Consider the following 26,686-nt stretch of genomic DNA (forward strand, 5'->3'; position numbering starts at 1 on the left):
CAAAGAGGATTTCCGCGAGCTCTTCTCGGACCCGAGTCCCTCTCGTCAAGGAGAGCTCGTGGGTGCAAGGAAGAGCTGGGATCTCGAGCTCGCCGAAACCCTAGAAGTTATTCCGGTTGTGAGTCAAAGAACAAGAGGTAAGTTGCTTCTCACCTGCAATAGGAGTAGTTCCCTTCGATTGGTTTTCGATTGGTTTGCTTTCTTGCCACGATTGTGGATTTCCTGTGTAGCCTTGCTGTGTTAGTTCAATGTGTTGTTCAGATAGGATGTGGACTTTTGATTTCATGTTTGGGTTTTCTTTTCCCCTTGACAGTTTGGATGCCAGCATTTGTTGTTAAGTATTTGATGTAGAGCTTTCCGAAGGTTTCAAACAGGAAATTGTGGTACATAATCAGAGGGAATTCGTTTCGAATTTCTTGTTGCTTTTGAGATGCTGGTTGGATTAGAGTGAGTAAGTCCAAATCGATGTTGCTCTGTTACCGAGAAAAAAAAAAGAAAAAATGTGGAATTGGTTTGGATCTTAAACAGGGCTGATATGTCCCTATGACTAGTTAAGTTGTTTTTTTTAGGAATTGATTCAACAGATTGTAAAATATCTGCTATGGTGATTACAAGTAATTGTTATGTTCGGGATTATGGAATTGGTGTTATTTAGTTATGTGGTAGTAGATGTTTTCATTATTTCCTTGGAGGAGTAGATCTAGTGATGCATGCTTTAGTATACCATGTGTTATGAACAATTAGTCTCAGTCTTTAGGTTCTTAAAGTATAAAACAGTTTTAGTTTTTAGGTTGCTTGTGACCTTAACTAGCTTTTGTTTTTGTGTTGAATTACTAAGTGTGAACAGCCCTTTGGAGCTACTATACACTTTAGCTCACTGTTTAATTGCCGAGGCAATCTTAGAGCTTGTAGAGCAGAATTTTGTTAGCTTAGTATGCAGATTTTAGATAAGCATAATATGATGATTTTTGTTAAGCTTTGCATGCAGATTTATGTTAAGCTTTGTATACAGATTTTTGTTTAAGCATTTCAGTGTTAGAATTTGTTTAAACATTTCCGTTTTGTAAGGGGCATTCTTTTATAAGAAAAGTATAAGAAAGATAAAGAAAAGAAAGAAAAAGGCCAAGGCCTTAAGTAGATCCCAAAGTCAAGACTTAGGGATTTTGGCACACAAGGTGCTTATTAAAATGCCAAGGCATTTAAATAAGAAGTAATTAAGATTATAAGTATTTTACTTTTAAGAAGAGGCTAGTATCCGACTTTCGAGGTTGTCGTTAAACAAATCCAGGTGTCCAATTCCGAGGTCTTGACCCTAGTAGACCGAGGTCTGCTCTTTTAGGATTGGTGGCTCGCTACCCCAACCTATTAGGGAACGTGCATAAGATGGTACTATGCCTGGGCCCAAGAAGAAAGTTGATTATTATTTTGAAGTATTATAAGTATAAGTTTTTGAACAAGTAAAACGAGTTTTACATAAACATAAAGTATTAAAGATTAAGTTTAGAACAAATGAAATAAGTTTCATATAGTTCTAAAAATCAGTAAATTTAGTTCTTTATTCTACCATTTTATCTAGTAGATGAGTAGTTTTTCATGTTTACCTATTAGATGAGCAGCATGATTAGCTATTAGAATTACATGAGTAGATTCATTAGCTTTTCTTTGCTATTAGTTTGACATGAGCAGTTATGTTTATGCTTTACTTTCTTTTAGAGCATATAGTTTCTAGTTCTTTCTGTATACATGCATTTTCGTGTTTTTGTGAGTTAGATAGCGCTTACTAAGCAAATTTTGATTATAGATTGCACTTCCTCTTACTGCAGATAAAGGAAACGAAAAGATTTAGCAAGGAAGGCGACAAGGTGGTGCGGAAGGTGTGTGATGTCAGGACTGTGGGAGAGATCAGGGGAATTGAGTCGTACTTTATGCTTATTGTCGACTGAGATTGTTAAAGAGTTATTTCTTATTATTCCGCATTGTTAGTTTGGTTGTCTCCACTGTTGGACCTTTATTCATGTACTATTGCTAGAATAGTTTGTTTTTAGTTGTTGTGTCTTATTACTGCGTGGTTGTGAAATATATATACCAGCCGCATGTGGCTGATGGTCTATTATTTGCATGTATTGATGAATTTGGTCACCGGTACAGGGGAGACTCTGCCGAAATTTTTCGGTAAGGACTCCTCGTGGTTTCGATCATACCGGTTAAGTAGAGTTAGTAGCTAAGTAACGGTCACTCTTAGAGAGTAGTAGTAGTAAGAAGGGTGGTCGTTACATGAACTTCGACCAGTTCAAGCTTGATCCACGCGGGAGACTCGACAGCATGGAGGCGCCTTAAATAGCCTTCAAGGCGCCTTGAACACCCTTTATAAGGGGGTTTCGAGCAGCACCTTGAATAATCAACTTCCAGGCTTCCTTTCTTTAACGTGTCGCTAACAAGATCATTCCGAAGTGCTGCTGCAACATTCCGGCGACCCGAAGCTCCGTAACTTGTGGTTTCTATACTGTTGTCGGTATAACCGTATCTCTTTCTATTGTACTTATTTGCAATACTTGTACTCTATTCGAACTTATAGTTGTTGCCCACGGAAAGCGATCAAGGATCGCGGGCCTTCGAGTAGGAGTCGCCTTAGGCTCCGAACGAAGTAAATTCCCCTGTGTTTGTGTGTTTGTTTTTATTCCGCTGCATTTTAACTCCGATAGTTTTGCGATTCGAAAAATGAAATAGCCGCGAGCACTATTGACCCCCCCTCTAGCGCGTTTCGATCCAACAATTGGTATCAGAGCGGGGTCGTTTTGAATTGGTGCAACCACCATTCAAAACATTTTTTCGTGGTATTTTTTTGGTTTTTCGGAGTCAATTAGAAATTAGCTTAGTAGCTAAAATTCTAATTCTTTTCAAAATCGGTGTTGCTCAAAGTTGGTCAATACCACTTGAGCTCGTTTTTTTTCTATTCTTCCCGCACTACAAATCCAAGACTCAGTCTTGAAACAGATCTTCTTGTTTTTAATTTTTGCAAGATTTAAATGGCCCAACAAGAAGGATATAGCACTGTTCGTCCCCCACTATTCTCCGGAGAAGACTTCGGGTATTGGAAGGGGCGAATGGAGACATATCTGAAGATCCAGTTCAACACCTGGATGATAGTCAAAATCGGGCTTCAACTGCCAACTGACGGCACCGGCAAGCCACTACCGTACGAGAACTGGGACGCAAACCTTATCAAAAAGGTAGAAGCAAATGCAAAAGCAACGTATACACTTCAGTGTGGTTTAATGAATAAGGAGCTGAATCGCGCCGGCCCATTCTCAAGCGCCAAGGAGCTGTGGGAGAATCTGATTGAGCTACACGAAGGTATTCCTGATACGAAAATATGTAAACATGTTTTAATAAATAAATTATTTGATCAGACTAATACTATTCCGGCCGAGGAAGGTGTTGCGTTATTTGCAGGAACAAGCAAGATAAAGAAAGCACTGAAGGCAACATGGTCCGAGTCATCAGATGAATCCGAATCGGACGAAGAAGAGCAAGCGAGCCTTCTCGCTCTACCAGTACTATCACATGTTGTTGAAACCGAGTTTGAGTTCGAGTCCGATTCAGAAACCGAGAGCGAATCAGACACCGAGTCCGAGCGAAGCCACGAATCCGTATCCATTTCTGAAGGACCCAAAACCACTGTAAGCTCTTTAATGTCTAGTATTGACTTAGAAAATTCGGAAAACTTAATTCCTTACCTGCTTAAAAAATTGGCTAAATCTAACATCTGGGTCAAGTCGCTCCAAAACGAGGTAACAGCCCTTAAGGAAGCGACTGACTTGAGTGCTTTAACTGAACCAGTTCAAATTGGAAGTTTGACTCAAGTCCAACAACTTGAGGAAGAAAATTCCAATTTGAAAACTCAAATTAAAGAACTCAAGGACACGTTGGAACGATTTACCTTGGGTTCCAAGAATTTGAACCTAATTCTTGGAAAATAGCGAGCCGTTTATAACAAATCCGGACTTGGATTTAGAACCAACAGAAAATATAAATCATATATATCTCTAGTTAATAGAAATAATAAAAACACAATTCAAGCATGGGTCCCCAAGTCAAACTTGGTTAATCAAGTTGGACTTGGTCAATACTGGGTTCCGAAGGATCAAATACACTACCTCGATAGACCATATCGAGGCTATGATCTAGGGGGAGTTAACAGAAAAACCATTAAAATTAAAATTTAAAATTCAAAGTCAAATTCAAAATCAAATTAAAATTAAATTAAACGAAATTAAAATTCAAAATTTGAAATTAAATTATAAATTCAAAATTCATAAATTCAAAATCAAATTAAAAATTTGAAATTAAATTATAAATTCAAAATCAAATTAAAAATTCGAAATCAAATTATAAATTCAAAACAAATTAAAAATTTGAAATTAAATTATAAATTCAAAATCAAATTAAAAATTTGAAATTAAATAATAAATTCAAAATCAAATTAAAAATTCAAAATTAAATTATAAATTCAAAATCAAATTAAAAATTCGAAATTAAATTATAAATTCAAAATTCGAATTCAAATCAAATAAAATGGAGGATCCAGAATAGCTGACACCCCCAACTGAACTACCCGATAGGGTAACTGAACTTAATATACCCGAAATGGGTAAAACAAGAGTAGATTACCCGGGAGGGTAATTAAGGTTAGATTAAAACGGGCTAGGTTTAACTTGACCCACAGTACTGGTGAAATTTTTGGATGATAGTACGTTAGGGAAACTTGGGCATCGCATGTCTAGGAAGATATGACTTCGACCTGGTGCATTTGGCCAAGTGGAACTGACCGAAGCTGCCTTTAAATGGATCCTAACTAGTTAGACCAAGGTTTAGTATTAAGTTCAATGGATAGGACTATTTGGAAAACCTCGAAGGCATGGTTACATTAATGAGTTCCTTGTGACTCACCATAGCCCAGAAGTTTATCTAAAAAATGCTTACTTGTTGAATCCAAAGCTAAACCTGAATCTAACACAAAGTTAAATCTTACACTAAAATTCAACCATAATTCATCTCACAACAATTATAGGGTTCCCTGATTCAAAATTCGGGTGAGATGACTAAGAGATTAAAATTAATAAACTTAAAACTTAATTTCAAAATTATTTTAAAACTTAATTTTAAAATTATTTTAAAACTTAATTTCAAAATGATTTTAAAACTTATGTTCAAAATTATTTTAAAACTTAATTTCAAAATTATTTTAAAACTTAATTTCAAAATTATTTTAAAACTTAATTTCAAAATTATTTTAAAACTTAACACCATTTTGTAAGGGATCACGTAGCTAAGGGTGAAATTGCACTCAACCATGTTGAGTCCAAATCAAACCTAGCTGACATTTTTACAAAACCCTTACCTGAACTTGAGTTCAGTGCACTTAGAAGGCAAATAGGAATGTGTTGGGTAGAGTAGGTGTCTCGTTTTATTTAATTATCTTGTTTTTTTAATTCTAGGAAAAATAGTTTTCAAAATTCCAATTTATTAGATTTTTCAAAAATTGGACTTAGCTTAAGTTTACCCCCTAGAAATCATGTACCCCTAGACTTAAGTCAGAGCATCTCACAAACACCTAGGTATACCTTGATTGTGTTTGAAAGACATAGAACGGTGTGAGATGCATAGGGTACAGCCTGGACTCAAGAATGCTTATATCTGTGCATCAATATGAGTCTGGGCGTTAAACACGTAATATACATCAATCAAGTCAAGTTTTTCAGCTCTAGTCAAATCTAACTGGGCCAAATGACTTAACTTGACTAACCATGTGAAAGTTTTTGCCCTGTAGGCAATCAACAAGTAGCTAAAGGTTAGACAGTTGGTAAAGGATACTCAATTTTCTGGTTAAGCATGTTTGATCTTTAGGGCTCTGATACCTCTTAAAGTCAATCTATTGAACTTGACTCATGCTTGGACTTAAGGACCAACTGACTTTGAATAAATAACCTAACCCAAATTTTTAGCTACTCTACTCCCTCCCTGTCCTAAAATTTAAATAAGTATTGTTTAAAATCAAGCTAAGTTTTTTTTAACCTAAACTATAGCTTTCAAAATTCAATACTTGCAAAGAGCTAAGCTAAGCTCCAATCTTCATTTTCAAAATTTTAAAACTTAGCTCACTTTGAAATCTAACTTTGTAAATTCTTGCTTTCCTGAGTAATGCACAATTTTGCAAAATTCAACTCATTGCTTTCAAAAGTTAAAAAATGACTTCAAAAATATTCTCTCCAACAAATTTTCAAAATCTAAACAAGTACTTCTCTATGTATAGTTTTACTAGCTTTTCAAAAACTGTCAAAAGGTTCCACCTTCTAGTAGTTTTATAATTTTAACTAAGTTTCCAAAGATCTAACATCATCTTTTCACTTAGCTAAAAATAAGAAATGACAATCATATACTGTTAAGTGTTTTCAAAATCTTGTTAAATCAAATAACTATTTTTGCTTATTTTTGATATATGGCAAAGGGGGAGAGTAGCAAATTCAAATAATTGTAAAATTCAAATTTAAAATAATGAATATTAAAGGGGGAGTAACAGTTAAGGGGGAGCCCATACTTGGTGCTATACTTTAAATTCATAGAGTTTACTTTAGCAAATTTGCTAAGCTTGCTTTAAATGTTTTCATCTATTCGTTATTTGATATCTGTCTACTTAACTTTGAATTTGAGTTGGCATAATCAAAAAGGGAGAGATTGTTGATGCGGGAAGCTTCCGACGATCGAACTCGTGTTTTGATAATGGCAAAGGATTCAAAGTTAAGGTGTTTTGTGATCTAACAAGTCTGCTTGAGTATTTCAGGAAAGTCCTAGCTGCGGTTAGGCAAAGGGAAAACTCTAGGGGGTGGTAACCCTATGAGAAAAGTCTTGGCAGGTCGATGGCTTCAGGCAAAAGTCCTAGGGGGTGGTAACCCTAGGTGGAAAGTCCTGGTGTCACAAACCAGGTGAAAAACTTGACTAGCCGGGAAACGGATGTCCAGCAGAATGTCCGGAAGCATCGAGTGCTGAGAAAAAGTCCAGTCGATCTGAAGGATCGCACTGGCAACAGATAAATCTCCTGAGTGGAGTAGGTGAGGACGCGTTCCCCGTAGAGGGAACAGTAGGCGTCGAGTCGACCTAGGATTTTCGGACAAAAATCTGAAGTCAGACCCAGATAGTCTGATGACTATCGATAATATTTTGTTACCTTATTTATGAATTTATGTGCTAACTTTGTGTTGCAGGATATTGTTTGAGACTAACATGTCTTGCAGGTACAAAATAATAAAGTCTTCCCTCGGATGAACAGTGTCCAAGGCGCCTCCATGGAGCTTGGAGGCGCCTCGGGTGCAAAGCTGGAGCTGGCTGCGAAGCAACTTGGGAGGCGCCTTGAAGGAGTCATAAGGCGCCTTAAGCAGATGAACTTCGACCAGTTCAAGCTTGATCTACGCGGGAGACTCGGCAGCATGGAGGCGCCTTGAATAACCTTCAAGGCGCCTTGAACACCCTTTATAAGGGGGGTTTCGAGCAGCACCTTGAATAATCAACTTCCAGGCTTCCTTTCTTCAATGTGCCGCTAACAAGATCATTCCGAAGTGCTGCTGCAACATTCCGACGACCCGGAGCTCCGTAACTTGTGGTTTCTATACTATTGTCAGTATAACCGTGTCTCTTTCTACTGTACTTATTTGCAATACTTGTACTCTATTCGAACTTATAGTTGTTGTCCATGGAAAGCGATCAAGGATCGCGGGCCTTCGAGTAGGAGTCGCCTTAGGCTCCGAACGAAGTAAATTCCCCTATGTTTGTGTGTTTGTTTTTATTCCCCTGCTTTTTAACTCTAATAGTTTTGTGATTCGAAAAATGAAATATCCGCGAGCGCTATTCACCCCCCCCCTCTAGCGCGTTTCGATCCAACACCCAGAGTTATTCTAAGTTCGAGGACAAACTTTTTATAAGGTATGGGGGTTTGTAACGCCCGAAAATTCTCAAATTAATTTTAGAAATATTCTATTATTTTTCTAGAATTTTAGAATATTTTTATAGAATTTTTGGAGTAGCAGAAGTAGCAAAATTAAATAAAAATGTAAAATACCCTAAGGGGGAATCGAACCCGAGACCCATGGACTCTATGACATATATGGTGACTTTAGTAACCAAGAGGCCCCAGCAGGGGTGTGCTGAAAGGAAAGGAGAACAATTATACTTAAGGTTTAGTAGGGGTGTATTAATCACTTAATATAAATAGGGAAATTAAGTGGAGAATTATTATTGTTGGATTGGCAATTCTCTTTTCCCTCAAACCCTCACTGTCGAACCCCTTTCTTCTCCTCATCCTCTCGGCGCCCAATCCCAAGAAACCTAGGGTTCCGTCCCTAGGGTCGTAGGAGCACCTCCCGGCGACGTCTCCGATACGAGGACACTCCCCTCCGCGAGAAGGAAGCGCAGACACAAGAGGATCGCCGAAACGATCATCTTCTCCGGAAATCTAGCGATCGGATTGTAAGAAAATCTAGCGCAGGAAATAAGTAACCCCTCACCTGCAGCATAAGTAGCTATTCGCATGCTTTTATGGTCCTAGTTCGCTTTTATGATCTTAGTGTAGTCATATGCAGAATTAGAGCACACCAGGTGCTCGGTAGAATGACTAGTATAGTCATATACCACAGTAGGCATTTTTATTAGTACAATTAAAAGCTATTGATGTATTTTAATAACATACATGGTCTTGTTTCAGTTTTATGGGACTACGGTCCAATGGGTGGGCTCCCATAGTCGCCTCTAGGTTCAGATAACCTAGTTCTAGGTTCAGATAACCTAGTAAGAGCAAGTTAAGATATCTTAGCTATGAATCAGTATTTTACTTTATCAGTGACACTGTACTGGACTTCAATTGTCCTTGGGTTGGGCTCCCATAGTCGTCCCTAAGCTTAGATAACCTAGTAACCCTACTGGATTCGGGACTTGCTACCTCAGGCCTAGTTAGGGATGCGCGCACAGCAAGTACAGTTGCCGGACCCATCAGCAACATGTTTAGTATTTTTATCTACTTATGAAAATAGTTTTCAAAATTTCACAAATCAGTTATGTGAATGTAGTACAGTTCAGAATTTACCTAATGTTAATCTTAGCCTGGCTTAGGTATCAGTTTAGTTCTTTTGTTGATACAACAGATATTTTATGAGTAATAGTTGATTGCCATGACTTGTATGTCAATATGCCATGTTTTAGCATTTGTACTATGATTCTCATCTTGCATATCAGCATAGCATCTTTTAAAAGCATGATTTCTCGAATGCATGTTTTGTGTGGTAGATGGTTTCTTACTAAGCTCCCAAGCTTATAGTTTCATTTTCCTTATACTGCAGATAAAGGTAAAGGAAAGATGGATTAGCGGAGGCTGGAGGGCAATGCAACCAGATGTGTGTGAGAAGGAACTTGGAATGAAGATCTTTGGGGGAAACTAGCAAATTTAAGAACTCAGTATTTCTTATAGTGTTACTTTTCCGCACTTTTAGTTATTTGGATGTCTTGAATTATGAGAGTTATGTTTAGATTACTCGTTGTCTGGATATTAGATAGCTAACTATGAGAAATGACATGCCTAGTATTAGTGTTGTGTTTGTAGTTGAATTTTTGAAGGTTCTGTATGAGGTCGAGTCTGATTTCTGCAGAAATCAGAAACCCAATCGATCAGCCGATCGATTGAGCAGTCCTCAATCAATCAGCCGATCGATTACAAGAAGTCCCCGCGTACAGAACGCCATTGAGTCGATCAGCTGATCGATTGAGAAGTCCTCGATCGATCAGCTGATCGATCGAAACGCGATCTGCCGCGTACGTAGAGCTGATGAGTCGATCATCTGATCGATTGGCCATGGATCGATCAGCCGATCGATCGAGAAATTTGCTCCCACGAATAGAGAGCTTCTGAATCGATCTCTGGATCGATTGGCCAGACTGGATCGATCAGCCGATCGATCCAGACGGGACCTCCGTGCACAGTAGCACGTTGAATCGATCAGTGGATCGATCAACAACTCCAATCGATCAGCCGATCGATTGGAGAGTCTGATTTCAACTAGAAGTGTATGTTTTTAGTCTTTTACCGAATAGAGAGTTTAGGTTCCCTTCATAGCTTATGTATAACTTCAAAAGTGTATTCTGAATATAAATTTCATATTTTATAGCAAATAGCATGAATTTTTAAATTAGTTCAATTTTCTGCCAAAAAGAGTTTAGTTTAGCGTAATGTAACCCCCGGCCTCACAACCTAGTCAGTAGAAGGCGGGGCGTTACAGATTTTTAAAATGATTTTTAAAAGAATTTTTTAAAGGATTTAAAATAATTTTTAAAATGTTTTTTAAAGAATTTTTAAAATGTTGTTTAAAGAATTTTTAAAGGATTTAAAATAATTTTTTAAAGTATTTTCAAAAGAATTTTAAAATGATTTTAAAAGATTTTCAAAATGATTTAAAATAATTTTTTAAAGTATTTTCAAAAGAATTTTAAAATGATTTTTTAAAATAATTTTTTAAGAATTTTTAAAATAAATTTTTTAAATGATTTTTAAAAGAATTTTTAAAGGATTTTTAAAATAATTTTAAAATGATTTTAAAAATAATTTTTTAAGTAATTTTTAATTTAATTTAATTCAATTTTAATTTAATTTAATTTAATTTTTAATTTAATTTAGTTTAATTTAAATTTAATTTAATTTAATTTTTAATTTAATTTAATTTTAATTTTAATTTAATTTAATTTAATTTAATTTGAATTTTGAGTTTTGTTCTTAGTCATCTCACCCGATCTAGATTTTTCATTCAGGGGATCCTATAATTTTGTGAGATAAATTAGGTTCAATTATAGGGTTTGGTTTAACTTTATGTTAGATTCAGATTTAGCTTTGGGGTCAACAAATAGGCATTTTTTGGATAAACTTCTAGGCTATGGTGAGTCACTTGGACATCATTAAATTAACCATGCCTTCAAGGTTTTCCAAATAGTCCTATCCACTGAACTTAGTACAAAACCTTGGTCTAACTAGTTAGGATCCATAAAGGGTAGCTTCAGTCAATTCCACTTAGTCAAATGCACCAGGTCGAACCCATATCTTCCTAGACATGCATAGACTAAGTTTTCTTAACGTACTATCATCCAATACTTCACCAGTACCGTGGGTGAAGTTAAACTTAGCCCTTTTATTCTAGCCCTAATTGTAAGATGTGCAAATTTATTTTAGGGTTACAATGAAATAACCTTATGACAATTTTAGGAAATTTTAGAAATTTTTCTAGAATTTTTCGGAGGTCGTATGACTAGTTTCGCGGGGATAGAAGTGGAGGTTTGGTTAGGAATACGCGTGTGAGGGATTAATTGAGATGTTAGTTAGGGTTTGATTTCCTTAACCCTAAGTGGGTTCTATTAATAGGGCTTTTTATCACCCGAACCCTAGAACCCGACCCGACTCACTCTCTTCCTCTTTCTCTCTCGCGCGATCTCCCCGACGCCTACGCCGACGCCTGCTGTGACCATCGGCGATCTTCTCCTTCTTCTTCTCTCGGAGGCGCCGACGGCGAGGGATCTCGGAACGTTGGGAAGGAGGGATCCTATTCCTTTCCCGACCTTTCCTTCTCCTCTGGTCTCGGCGAACCGCGGCGACGGGGCTTCGATTTGGGGTTTGCGCTTATTGTTGGAAAGGGACCGAGGGCACCGGCGTTAGATCTGGCCAGCGTCGAACGATTGTGTGAGGTCACGATCATTATCCCTCTCCGATCTCCTTCCCTTGCTCGTCGGCAAGCACAGATCGTGCCCTAGCCGGGATTTGTGGAGGTAAGCGTTTTGGGGTTTTGTTGTGAATTCGAATCTGATCTTCTTTCTGATTTTGATTCGGTAGGTTTTGGTTGAGAATTAGGGTTCTGACCTCTTCTCTGTGCGTTAGCAAGAACAAGACCGAGCCCTAATCGGGATATTGGAGGTAAGGAGTTGGTTTCTGTCTTGAATTTGGGTTCTGATCCTCCTTCTGGTATTGATTCGAAGGGGGTTTGATTCTGAGAACAGGGGTGCTGTGGTGATTTCAGCCATCACAGATTGATTGGGTTGGTTCCTCCACCGGAGTTGTGATCATCTCCGGCGATTGAAGCAGTAGAGGTAAGGGCATCGATTGGTTATTGTTGTTTACAGAATTTTTAGTGAATTCTCACTGTTCTGTTCTTGATCCGACCAGTGAAGATGTTATGTGTAGTTTACTTGTTGTAGGGAATTGATACACTGTTAATTCTTGCTCCATTCTCTTGATTTAACCTGAGTTGCAGTGAGTCCAGTGTATTTCCTTGACCTAGATCAATGATGGGATCAAGAGGAGTTGTGAAATGTGTTGTTCGGTTGTGGAATGCTGTGAGTGCTATGTTACTCTAATTTCTGTGAAGGCTGTGGGTTGTTGGTCGGAATTGGTTAACAGTGGTGGGTGTCACTATGTTGGGAAATTAAAGGTGGTAAATCTAGATTAACCTAAATCTGAGGTCAAGATCATGATGTGGAGGTTAGTTTCTTATTGAAGGATAATGGAAAGGAGTAGTAATCATGATTAGCTATTACTCTAGAATCGGTTATTTATTTATAGGTGTTTTATGTATGTGTAGTACAGGTATATGTATATTACATGTATTGTATATGTGACACAGGACCTTGATCTATACGAGCAGCGTGACACGGGGTGGTTCTGTTGATACGAGATATCTGGAGGCGGGTATTTCTTCCTTATCTCCTATCTAGTTCTTTAAACTATAAAGCATGGTTATATTCGGATGCTTAGGTTGCATTACCTTAAATCTGTATATTTGTTTTATTCCTGCTTGTCTCTTTCTATTTGAGCTTTGATATGATCTTGTTTACTTCGATACAGTCTCACCCTTGATATCAGAACTCTGTGCATGTGTATTGGTAGAGTTGGTATCTTAGAGTCGTCTGATTGGTACGATTAGCGTGTTTATCATGCATATTGATGATGAGTGTACATGTGACGGGTATGTGGTATTGGGGTTGTATACCTGGTTGACCATGTTGTGTGTTGGAGTAGGTATATACGTTTGTGGTGGTTATTGGGGGCGTTGGGATACACTATGGATGATGGTATTTATATTGTGACTATTCACATCATGTCATCATTCATTGCATACTGGCGACCAATGTCTTCCTTGTGGTGAGAGGGTCGTCAGTTGTTTATAGCTGCCCATTCAGCCACTTTTGGAGAGTGGTGGATAGGAGTGGAGCTAGTCCTGTCACGCTTGCTCAGCCGTTCAGTGATTATACTCTGTCAGCCTTGACCACTCTGGAGTAGTGGGTCTTGAGGGTACAGTAGTCAGAGGGCTTGAGTTGTGAGTGGTCAGGGACCCTTAGCTGTGTAGTTATATAACTACTTAGCTGACCGTCCGCTTCGGCCGCCTATAGCGGTGCTTGTACTGGAGGCTAGTACGGTTTGTCACGGACCCAAGCCTCTCGGCCATATAGGGGTCGTGGTGTCTAGAGAGGTGGCGGGGGTGACCATGGAGCATGCATGCACTTTTGCATAGGATGCGCGGTGCATCTGGGGAGATATTTTCGCATACATGCCTAGTAGATATTAGTTGCATGTGATTGTGTGCTGTTGCATTTGTTTGCGCTATGTATGTTGCATTTTGGGTGTCATACTGCATACATGTCATCTATTTTACATGTATATGCAGTCGTATCTATATTTGCACAAGTGTCTCTAGTTGATCTGTTGCTAGTCCGGTGAGTTCCCTGATTTTGGTATCATGGTATTGATTCTAGTCGAGCATGTGCATCTACTGTGTCAGGTATGTTTATGTATAGTCATTGTACTAGATATGGTTAGTTGTGTTATGTTTCGATAGCATGATCCTATTCTTATTATGGAGACTGTATCCCTTGTTTCTTATGTTGTTGTACCTACCATGCTTTATTCTGTTCTCACCCACTGAGTTCTTTGTACTCACTACCCCGTCTATACTATTATGTTTTCAGGTAGTAGGTAGATGATATGGAGTTACTTGGAGTATGCTGCCAGCCGGTCCCATTTCCCGCGTTACATCTGAGGATTCTTATCGGTTTTTAGTCTTTTACTATTAGCATTTTATGTTTCATGGATTTGGTGTTGTCATTTTATACTATGACTTGATACGTGTATTGTGGACTTATACCTGTGGTGTGTTTTTGTGGACTTTCGATTATGTGGGTTTCATATTCGTTTTCCGCTGAGCTTTTTGATATAGTCATGTGGGCTACATATTCAACTGCGTGGTTGTGGTTATTTTTCTGCATATATATCCCAGCCGCATGTGGCTGACATATTTTTTGCATGTATGGAAGTTTCAGATTGTCACCGGTACAGGGGAGGTGTTGCCGAAATTTTTCGGGAGGTACTTCCCTGGGGCGTGACACTAATTGCCCTGCCGGGTAGGTTGTGTTTGGTTACCCTGTCGGGTAGATTCTTCTTGGAGGTGCTAGCTATTCTGGAGCCTCCATTATTGATTATATTCCTTTAATTTTATTTGTTAAGATAATTATTTATTTATTTATTAATTAGATTTGGGTTATATTTAAATTAAGTTTAGTAAATAAAAGGTACTTGATTATAGCTTGGTATGTAGTGTTTAAGTTTTACTTTAGACTTATAACCCAAGTCTAGATTTCGTGATTTGACTAAATTATTAACAATCTTCTCTAATTTATCAATTTTATCTTTTAAAATATTATTTTGTATTTCTAATTTTTTAAGAGTTAATTTCTTATTTTTATTTGAATTAATTTTATTCATTACATTATTAGCATGCATATCTAATTTTGAAGAGAAATCTATACTAGAGCAAGTAGGATTAGTTAAACTAGTGCAATCATGTGTTGCAAAAACTGGATTTTCATATAATGTAAATGTACTAACCTTGATTTCTTCCTCTGGATTCTTGGGTCTTCTTTCTAAGCATTGTCTTTTGCAGTGACCCATTAGTTTGCATTTGGAGCATTTAATGCGTTTCTTCCCTCTCCTAATCATTTTCTCCTTCTCCTCCGATTGTGCCAGTAGAGTCTTACGAGTGGGGCATTCGTTTCTATAGTGCCCTCTCTCCCTACCCTTAAAACAGGTTATGAGAGATTTACAATTTGAATTTACAATTTTACCTTTTAGATCTGTGATAGGATCCTCCCCCTTGACTGTTTCCCTTTCAAATTCTAACTCAGATTTAAATATCTTGTCTTTGGCCATCAGTGCTATGAAATCGGTTTGCTCTGATTCTTCCGAGTCTGGTTCGGAGGTTGACTCTGGGGATTCAATTTCAAATTCGAACTCAGGTTCTATTCGATCTTCTGGCTCTAAAGGGATCTTATAAAGCTTGAGCACTTTCTTCCAAAGCTCCTTAGCATTGTTGAACTTTCTAACTCGATTAAGATCTGAATTTGTTAGTCCGCATAGGAGAATCCATGTTGCTTTTGCATTTGCCTCGAATGTTCTTATTGTTTGTGCATCCCACTTGTCACAGGTGATGGGTACACCTTCTTCGGTGGGGAGAATAAATCCAATATGGACTATGGTCCATGTTTTTGCTTCGGTCTTCAATTGGTGCTCCATCTGGTCTTTCCAGTATCTAAAATTTTCGTCGGACAGAAGTGGTAGGCATGTGGAGTTGTACCCATCTTCGTAGGCCATTAAGAAGTAATCTCGCAAAATAAACACAATAAAACTTGTTCCAAGACTTGGTCTTGGATTAGTAGTACGGGAAAGGATAGAAATAGGAATTTATGAATTTCGAGAAAAAAATAATAAAATAATTATAAAATATTATTAAAAATATTAAAATATATTATTTTAAATTTTGCCAAATTCGATATTTTATCAATACTAATAAACTATGAAGAGATGAAAATGAATTTTTTGAAAATAATTTTGGAGGGAAAAAATGAAAGGTGTAAGGTTTTATTTTTACCCTATACGAACGAGAAAGCGACAAAAAAAATGCTCGAACGGTAGTTGTACCAATTCAGAGCAACCCCGCTCTGATACCAATTATTGGATCAAGAAGCGCTAGAGGGGGGTGAATAACGCTCGTGGCTATTTCGTTCGATTTAAAACAGAGTCGAAAATACGCAGCGGAATTAAGTAAAGAAAATAGCACACACAAACACAAGTAGTTACTTGATTCGGAGCCTGTGTCGACTCCTACTCCAACGCCCACGCTCGTTGAGCATTTACGTTAGGCAACAATTATAATCTCGTAAAGATAGTTACAAATTTCAAGTACAATTAATAATGAAATATACCAACGACAAGATTAATAGTAGATTCTGAGCTTTGGGGTCGTCAGCGTCAAGTTACAGCTTCGTCGGAACTTCTCGTTGGCAGCTTGTTGCATAAGGATTGCTTTTCTTGTCTTGTCTAACTGATGCCTCGAGGTCCCCTTTTATACACTGTTGGAGGCGCCTCCAAGCTTGTCCGAGGCGCCTCCAGGCCTCCCAAGTCGCCCGCGTGGATCAGCACAGAACTGGTCGCACCTCATCCACTTGAAGGCGCCTTCAAGCGAATCCAAGGTGCCTCCAACCTCTGGTCCAAGGCGCCTCCAGCTCCCTCCGAGGTGCCTCCAGCAATGCTTCACGACTAGCTCACATTCTACACCTGAGGCGCCTCCAAGCTCCATGGAGGCGCCTCAGACACTGTTCATCCGAGGCTTGCCTTATTTATTTGTCCCTGCAAAGCATGTTACTTCACCCAACATACACATACCATGCAAGACAAAGTTAGCACACATAAAATATGACAAATTAAGTGATTTGACAGTCATCGGACTGTCCGGGTCTGACTTTGGATTTCCGACTGGAAACCCTAGGTCAACCCGACGCCTACTGTTCCCTCTATGGGGAACGCGTCCTCACCTACTCCACTCAGGAGATTTACCTGATGCTAGTCCAGTCCTCCAGACTGACTAGACTTTGCGCCTAAGGTTACCACCCCGTAGGACCTAGGGTTACCGCCCCCTAGGATTTTTCTCCACCTAGGGTTACCACCCCCTAGAACCTAAGGTTACCCCCCCCCCCCCCCCCCCCCTTAGGATTTTCCTCCACCTAGGGTTACCATCCCCTAGGACCTAAGGTTGCCACCCCTTAGATTTTCCTCCACCTAGGGTTACCACCCCCTAGGACTTAAGGTTACCCCCCCTTTGGATTTTCCTCCACCTAGGGTTGCTGCCCCCTAGGACCTTAGGTTATCACCCCTTAGGATTTTCCACCTGCCTAACCGCAGTTAGAACTTTCCTGAAACCTCATTCAAGCATGTTAGAAAACAAGTAATCTTAACTTTGAATCCCTTTGCCATTATCAAAACTCGGGTTCTATCGTCGGATGCTTCCCGCACCAACAGCATCGTGGGAGTTATTAGATTAAGAGTGTACAAATTGCCAACCAACGTACCAGAACAGATAATTGTAACAACCCAAATTTCCTCATTTTGAGTCCTAATAGTACTTAAAAATATTTAGAAAGGCTTTAGAAATATTCTAGAGATTTTTAGGAATTTTTAGAGTATTTTTATGTAATTTTTGGAGTTCGTTTGGTATTTTTACCAAACGAAACAAAGTTGAGGCAAAAAGAGGTTGGGCCGAGGTTCGAACCAGAGAGCTCTAGTTAAGCAAAGTCTAAAGTTGTTTCGGATGACCAGGAACCCAGCAGGGCCGTGCTGATCAAATAAAGGGTGAAAGTAATTTAAGCAGTAGTAGATAACAGAAAATACCTAGGTATAAGAGGGATAAGTTAAGAGAGGAGTTGAGATTTTATTTTGTTGTGACCTAACCCTTCCTCTCCTCTCTCGCGTGCGATGGCGGTGCTCGGGCGAAAAGGAAGAAGGAAGCTAGGGCTTCATCTCTGACGGCCGACCAAGGGTCAATCCGAGGGTTTTTCACATCCTCACGATCCTCTCGTCAAGGAGAACGTGTAGACGCGAGGAGTCGCCAGAAAATTTGAGTTATCCGAAACCCTAGAAGCCTATCTCGGCTGTGAGTCAAGGGAATAAATGTAAGTGTTACTCACCTGCAGTAAGGGTAGTTTTGAGCTTCAATTTTCTTTTCTCTACTGCCAGAACATGCTGTACCGAATTGAGGTTGCTAGGGATTAAGTTTTTCCTTCTTGGCTTTCAGAATATGCGGTACAGAATTGGTTTGTTAGAGGTTAAGAATAGTTTCAAGATTTGCCTTCTCCTTTGCATTTCTTCTGTAGCATGCTTAAAGATTTCTATCACTCTATAAAAGCATAAGCTTTGAACAAGTTTTACATGGGTTTTGTTTTAAAATTCCAGCAAGCTTAACTTGATTATGCTACAAGAGGGGCACGAACAACCCCTGGGGATTACTGTTTTAGGTATGTTTCGGCTATGCAATGGGCATGAACAACCTTAGTTTTGGGAGTATTCGGTGGATCTTTTATTGCTATTTCTTTAACGTGTAGTTTAGATCTTTTCTCTGTCTAGTTTAGCAATTCTAGTACAAATTACTTTGTGAATTCTAAGCAAGAACAACCATCAATTTCATATTAACTGTAGGTCCTTTACTGATTTATAACCAGGCGTGAACAGCCTGTAGTAGCAGTGCAGATTTATTGCTTCTGCCATGCAGAGTTATCATTTTTCTGGCTTTGTTTAGTGTGAACGACTTTAAGAAATAGGCATTGTATGCAGATTTTCATTTAAGCATTTCAGTTTTAGAATTGTTTAAGCGTTACAGTTTTAGAATTGTTTAAGCATTGTAGTTTTGTATAAGGCCTTCTTTTATTAGAAGTATTAACAAGTAACAAGTATTTTACTTGAAGAGGCTAGTACCCGACTTTCGAGGTTGTCGTTAAACAAATCCAGGTGACCGGTTCCGAGGTCTCGGCCCTAGTAAGACCAAGGTCTTTACCCTCATAGGACTGGTGGCTCGCTACCTCAGTTTCTATTAGGGAGCGCGCAATGGTACTAAGCCCGAACCCAAGAGATTATTATTTTGAAGTATAAGAGTATAAGTTTTGGGAATAAATGAAATAAGTTTCTCATGGATTTAAAAATCAGCAAGTTTAGTTCTTCTTTTCTAGCATGTTGTTTAGTTTTCTTACTGTTATTTGTTATTAGATGAGCAGCCTTACATGTTTAGCATTTCAGTACGTTTTGATTCCTTTGCTAATAGAAGAGCATGAGCAGTTTTTCTTTTAAAGCATTCAGTTTTAGATTCTTTCTTACTCACAGCCATATCTAAGTTTTGTGAGTTAGATAGCGCTTACTAAGCATCTGCTTATAGTTGCATTTCCTCTTACTGCAGATAAAGGAAAAGGGAAGCTATAGTGAAGGAAGGCGACAAGGAGGTGTGGATGGATGTGTGATGTCTGGACTATGGAAGCCTTGGGATTTTCTTAAAGAATTTATTAAGATTTTGTATTTAGACATTTTGTGAAATGTAGGTGGGTTGAGTCCTTTTTGCATTGTTGGAATTATGCTTTTATGTTGATGGCTTATTCATAGAATGTTTTTATATATTTAGAATTCTTCCGTTTAAATTGTTATGCACATTAGTCCTATTATTTGAATTTTATCACTGTCGCATGCATGTGCAGATTGATATGTTTTTAGTTGTGAACAAATGCTAGAGTAGAATGTTGAGATGAGTTATTTATGTTTTCAGTTGTTACTAAATTGCATGCTTCGAGTTTTCAAAGAGTTCTAAGTATTACTATCAACATGTGAGCAAGATTAGTTATGTAAAGTTTATAGTTAAGTAACGGCAACACCCTCACAGACTAGTAGAGAGGAGGGTGGGGTCGTTACAAGTTGGTATCAGAGCAGTTCCCATTCTCCAGCATCACACACACATCAGCATCAGCCTTGACGTCTTCAAGTAAGAAAGTACTTAAATTCTTTTATTTAGTATGCTTTTCCTTGTCATTTGCAGTATAGAGAAATCCTTAGAAGTAATTGCTTATATGTGTTTAAGTAAGATAAAAGTTCTTGTTTTGTTTTTCTATGTTTTTATATATATGTCTAGAGGGTATAGAGACGATTTCAGGTTTTCTCTCTCTGTATGACTAGATGGCAAGGAGAGGGCGTCCCCGTACCGCTCGTACTGAGGACCAAGCACAGGAGTACGAAGAACCCAGAATGACTGAACCTGATCTCTCTGAAGTTGTTGCTCAACTCCAGAGACAAGCAACAGAGCAGCATCAAGTAATTGTCAATCTGATGGCTAATCGGCAACCAGTACCTCCCACTCCCCCAACTATCAATGTGGAGACCCCAGTGGTGACTGAAGTTCCACCAGTTGCCCTGGAAGTTGCCACAACACCTAAAAGATAAGAAGCATATCTGATACAGTGGCTGAAGCTAAAGCTAGAAAGTTTCTTAGGCACGACTGAGCCCTGGGATGCTCAGGCTTGGTTCAAGACACTAGAGAGCACAATGGAGCTTCTTGACTGGCCAGAAGTCGAGAAGGTCAAGTGTGCCTCTTTCTGCCTATCTGGAGATGCTCGTATGTGGTGGGAGAGAGTGAAGAGCAAGAGAGCAGCCAACCAGATGAGCTGGGCTGACTTCGAGACAGAGTTTTACAAAGAATTCTTCCACCAACGGATCACCAATAAACATTATGAGGAGCTTATAGAATTCAGACAGGGGGACCTGCCAGTAGAAGAAGCAGTCAAGAAATTCAACAGGCTAGCTCATCTCTGCCCAGAGCTAGTAAGTACAGAGAAAGAACGAGTCAGACTGATGCTCCGAATGCTGAGGCCGGAAATAGCACTTAATGTGAGTAGTGGAACTCACCGACCACAGACTGGTGAAGAGCTAGTCAACAGGGCATTAGTAGCTGAGCACTATCTGAACAGCATCAAGGCACAACAAACGCAACTCATGCCGGTCAAGATGGAGGATAAGACAGCAGGGAGTCAGAAACCCCAGGCAAGTAAGCAGAACTGGAAGGGGAAGGATAACAAGAGGAAACGATGGAATACAGGAGGCATCCAAAAGGGAGGTCCAGTAGACAAGCAGGCCAAGTTCCCTCCCTGCCCTAAATGTGGGAGACTACATCCAGGAGCCTGTCTTGTGGGTATGACTGGATGTTATTCGTGTGGTCAAGAAGGACACCTGGCTAAGGCGTGCCCTAACAAGCTCAAAGCACCTCAGCAACAGGCAGCGCAATACGGGAACAAGCCTCAGTTACACTACATTCCTGCAGCTCTGGATGGACCTCAGCTCAGTCAAGGAAGGTTGGAAGCCCCACCAGTTCCAGCCAGTGCCAGAGTATTCTCCCTCACTAAAGAGGAAGCTGCTAGTGCCTCCACGGTCATAACAGGTCAAGTAGTTATTTTTCAATACTTAGCTACTGTACTATTTGATACTGGGGTGACCCATTCTTTTATATCAGTACCCTTTGCCAAGGAATCTCAGGTGCCTACAGAGAGCATGAACTCCAAGTTCTTGACAACCCTACCTTTTGGGGAAGTCATGGAGTCCAACCAGCGGCTTCGGGCTGTACCAGTCAAAATTTCAGACCGAGAGCTATATGTTAATTTAGTAGTCCTAGCGATGTAGGATTTTGACGTTATTCTGGGTATGGATTTTCTCAGTAAGTACAACGCTTCGGTGGACTGCCGCAGAAGGAAAGTGATTTTCAACCCAGAAGGTGAACCATCCTTTGAGTTTACGGGAGTGCCGAAGAGGAAGACTCAGAAATTCCTCTCTTCCCTAACAGCTCACCAAATGTTAGCTAAATGGTGTATTGGTTTTCTGGCGTACATTGTGAATGCAGAAGAACAAGAAGGACCCAAGCAGGAAGATGTTCGGGTAGTCTGTGAGTATCCATAGGTATTTCTAGAAGAGCTACCTGGACTACCTCCTAACAGAGAAGTGGAGTTTGAAATTGAGTTGGTTCCTGGCACCGGTCCAATTTCCAAAGCTCCATACTGGATGTCTCCAGCAGAGCTGAAAGAATTACAAGAACAACTCCAGGAGCTGCTTGACAAAGGTTTCATCCGCCCTAATCATTCACCATGGGGAGCTCCAGTGTTGTTTGTTAAGAAGAAAGATGGATCTATGCGGATGTGCATAAATTATAGAGCGTTGAATAAAGTGACAATTAAGAACAAGTACCCTCTTCCTAGAATAGATGATCTATTTGATCAGTTAAGGGGAACAACAGTGTTCTCTAAGATAGACCTGCGCTCTAGATATCATCAGTTGAAAGTGAAAGAAAGTGATATACCCAGAACAGCTTTCAGGACCAGATATGGACACTACGAGTTTGTAGTCATGCCTTTTGGAGTGACTAATGCACCTGCGGTCTTCATGGACTTAATGAACAGAGTGTTCAGAGAATACCTTGACAAGTTTGTCATCATGTTCATCGACGACATTCTGATCTATTCAAGAACCCCAGAGGAGCATGACACGCACTTGAGAATAGTACTGCAGACCCTTCAGCAAAAGCAGCTTTATGCCAAATTCTCAAAGTGCGAGTTCTGGTTGGAGCAGGTGGCGTTTCTAGGTCACATCATCTCTAAAGAAGGTATCCAGGTGGATCTTGCCAAAATAGAAGCGGTCAACAACTGGTGTAGACCTAAGAATGCTAGGGAGATCAGAAGCTTCCTTGGTTTAGCTGGATATTACAGAAAATTCGTGGAGGACTTTTCGAAGATAGCCTCCCCACTAACAGCCCTAACTAGGAATAACAAGAAGTTTGAATGGTCAGACAAATATGAGCAAAGTTTCCAAGCATTGAAGAAAAGACTGACCAGTGCTCCCATTCTGTCTGTTCCAGAGAGTGACAAGAGTTTTGACACATACAGTGATGCTTCCAAGATAGGTCTTGGAGCTGTTCTCATGCAAGAGGGGAAGGTTATAGCTTATGCTTCCAGACAACTCAAAGATTATGAGAAGAATTACCCCACTCATGATCTTGAGCTGGCAGTTGTGGTCTTTGCACTAAAACTCTGGCGACATTATTTGTATGGAGTTTAGTGCAGAATCTTCACAGACCATCAGAGCTGGAAGTATTTCTTTACCCAGAAAGACTTAAACATGAGACAGCACAGGTGGCTAGAGTTGGTTAAAGATTATGACTGTGAAATCCTCTACCACCCAGGTAAAGCTAACAAAGTGGCAGATGCACTAAGCCGAAAATCCACTGCAACTCTGATGCCCTTGTCATTATTGGCACTGCCACTGTAGAAGGAACTGTCAAACTTTGGGGTTGAAATTATTTATGGGCAACTCTTGGCATTGACCTTAGAGTCAACCCTGCTCGAGGATATACAGAGGAAACAAAGTGAAGACCCAGACATCCAAAGGATCAAGCAAGGGATACAAAAAGAAGAAAATTCAGAGTTTCAGGTATCAGACAGTGGAATTCTTTATCAAGGGAGCCGCCTTTGCGTCCCCAATGATGAGGAATTGAGAAAGAAGATTTTAGAGGAAGCTCATAGTACACCATACTCCATGCATCCTGGTTCCACCAAGATGTATCAAGATTTGAAACAGAGATTCTGGTGGTTTGGACTCAAGAGAGATGTTGCAAAATATGTCAGTACCTGCCTGACATGCCAAAGGGTAAAAGCAGAGCACCAGAGACCAGGAGGAGTCCTGCAACCCCTCCCAATACCAGAGTGGAAGTGGGAAGAAATATCCATGGACTTTATAGCAGGTCTTCCAAGAACCACCAATGGGTACGATGCGATATGGGTTATAGTAGACAGGTTGACAAAGTCTGCCCATTTTCTAGCCATCAAGGTGTCTCACTCAATAGAGCAGTTGGCACAGCTATATGTTAAGGAGGTGATCATACTTCATGGAGTCCCGAAGTCGATTGTTTCTTATGGGGATGGGCGATTCACCTCTCACTTTTGGGATTGTGTCCAGAATGCATTAGGCACCAAACTCAAGTTCAGCACAACTTTCCATCCCCAGACTGATGGATAGACAAAATGAGTAAATCAGATTTTAGAAGACATGCTCAGGGCTTGTGCATTAGATTTTAAGGACAGTTGGTGCAAGTATCTGTATTTAGCTGAATTCGCCTACAACAATAGCTACCAGGCCACTATCAAGATGGCACCTTACGAGGCACTGTATGGTTGAAAGTGTAGATCACCCATGTGCTGGCAAGAAGCAGGTGAAAGGAAAGAAATGGAAGTGGAGCTGGGCATTCGGATAGAGATGATAGATGAGACCACACAGGCTATCCAGAAGATCAGACAGAGAATTGAGACTGCCCAGAGCAGACAGAAAAGTTATGCTGACGCACGTCGTAGGCCACTTGAATTCCAATTAGGGTATTCAGTCTTTCTCAAGGTTGCTCCTATGAAGGGAGTGATGAGATTTGGCAAAAAGGGCAAGTTAAGTCCCCGCTACGTAGGACCCTACCTGATCACCGAGAGGATTGGGAAAGTAGCTTACAAGCTGGACTTACCTCAAGACATGTCAGCAATACACAATGTGTTTCATGTCTCCATGCTAAAGAAGTGCCTCCATGACTCTAGCAAAGTGATTGAGCCCCAGTCAGTACAGATCCAAGAGGATCTTAGCAATGAGAGAAGACCTACACGGATAGTGGACAGAGAAGTTAAGAGACTAAGGAACAAAGATATACCACTAGTGAAGGTCATTTGGCAAAATCAGAAGCACAAGGAAACTACTTGGGAGCGTGAAGACAGTATGAGACAGAGATATCCAGAATTATTCTAAGTTCGAGGACGAACTTTTTATAAGGTATGGAGAATTGTAACAAACCAATATTTCCTCATTTCGAGTCCTAATAGTACTTAAAAATATTTTAAAAGGCTTTAGAAATATTCTAGAGATTTTTAGGAATTTTTAGAGTATTTTTATGTAATTTTCGGAGTTCATTTGGTATTTTTACCAAACAAAACAAAGTTGAGGCAAAAAGAGGTTGGGCCGAGGTTCGAACCGGAGACCTCTAGTTAAGCAAAGTCTTAAGTTGTTTCGGATGACCAAGAACCTAGCAGGGTCATGCTGATCAAATAAAGGGCGAAAGTAATTTAAGCAGTAGTAGATAACAGAAAATACCTAGGTATAAGAGGGATAAGTTAAGAGAGGAGTTGAGATTTTATTTTGCCGTGACCTAACCCTTCCTCTCCTCTCTCGCGTGCGACGGCGGTGCTCAGGCGGAAAGGAAGAAGGAAGCTAGGGCTTCATCTCCGGCGGCCGACCAAGGGTCAATCCGAGGGTTTTTCACATCCTCACGATCCTCTCGTCAAGGAGAACGCGTAGACGCGAGGAGTCGCCGGAAAATTCGAGCTATCCGAAACCCTAGAAGCCTATCTCGGCTGTGAGTCAAGGGAATAAATGTAAGCGTTACTCACCTGCAGTAAGGGTAGTTTTGAGCTTCGATTTTCTTTTCTCTACTGCCGGAACATGCTGTACCGAATTGAGGTTGCTAGGGATTAAGTTTTTCCTTCTTGGCTTTCAGAATATGCGGTACAGAATTGGTTTGTTAGAGGTTTAAGAATAGTTTCAAGATTTGCCTTCTCCTTTGCATTTCTGCTGTAGCATGCTTAAAGATTTCTATCACTCTATAAAAGCATAAGCTTTGAACAAGTTTTACATGGGTTTTGTTTTAAAATTCCAGCAAGCTTAACTTGATTGTGCTACAAGAGGGACACGAACAACCCCTGGGGCTTACTGTTTTGGGTTTGTTTAGGTTGTGCAATGGGCATGAACAACCTTAGTTTTGGGAGTATTCGGTGGATCTTTTATTGCTATTTCTTTAACGTGAAGTTTAGATCTTTTCTCTGTCTAGTTTAGCAATTCTAGTACAAATTACTTTGTGAATTCTGAGCAAGAACAACCACCAATTTTATATTAACTGTAGGTCCTTTGCTAATTTGTAACCAGGCGTGAACAGCTTGTAGTAGCAGTGCAGATTTATTGCTTCTGCCGTGTAGAGTTATCATTTTTATGGCTTTGTTTAGTGTGAACGGCTTTAAGAAATAGGCATTGTATGCAGATTTTCGTTTAAGCATTTCAGTTTTAGAATTATTTAAGCGTTGCAGTTTTAGAATTGTTTAAGCGTTGTAATTTTAGAATTATTTAAGCATTGCAATTTTGTATAAGGCCTTCTTTTATTAGAAGTATTAACAAGTAACAAGTATTTTACTTGAAGAGGCTAGTACCCGACTTCCGAGGTTGTCGTTAAACAAATCTAGGTGATCGGTTTCGAGGTCTCAAACCTGGTAAGACCAAGGTCTTTACCCTCGTAGGACTGGTGGCTCGCTACCTCAGTTTATATTAGGGAACGCGCAATGGTACTAAGCCCGGGCCCAAGAGATTATTATTTTGAAGTATAAAAGTATAAGTTTTGGGAATAAATGAAATAAGTTTCTCATGGATTTAAAAATCAGCAAGTTTAGTTCTTCTTTTCTAGCATGTTGTTTAGTTTTCTTACTGTTATTTGCTATTAGATGAGCAGCCTTACATGTTTAGCATTTCAGTACGTTTTGATTCCTTTGCTAGTAGAAGAGCATGAGCAGTTTTCCTTTTAAAGCATTCAGTTTTAGATTCTTTCTTGCTCACATGCATATCCGAGTTTTGTGAGTTAGATAACGCTTACTAAGCATCTGCTTATAGTTGCATTTCCTCTTACTGCAGATAAAGGAA

General features: G+C 39.6%; 1 long non-coding RNA gene across 2 annotated transcripts; it reads left to right on the forward strand.

The window, feature by feature from the left end:
- The first annotated feature begins 11,477 nt into the window (after positions 1-11,477).
- Positions 11,478-14,290, forward strand: LOC122053764. Of its 2 annotated transcripts, none has more exons than XR_006132346.1 (5): positions 11,478-11,850; positions 11,915-11,995; positions 12,079-12,168; positions 12,702-12,766; positions 14,044-14,290. It is a non-coding gene; the product is annotated as an uncharacterized LOC122053764 (long non-coding RNA). The 2 variants fall into 2 exon arrangements; XR_006132345.1 differs by having other exon boundaries at positions 11,933-11,995.
- Positions 14,291-26,686: the final 12,396 nt, after the last annotated feature.

The sequence above is a fragment of the Zingiber officinale genome, chromosome 3A (genome assembly GCF_018446385.1).
Source record: "Zingiber officinale cultivar Zhangliang chromosome 3A, Zo_v1.1, whole genome shotgun sequence".
Classification (NCBI taxonomy): Eukaryota; Viridiplantae; Streptophyta; class Magnoliopsida; order Zingiberales; family Zingiberaceae; genus Zingiber; species Zingiber officinale.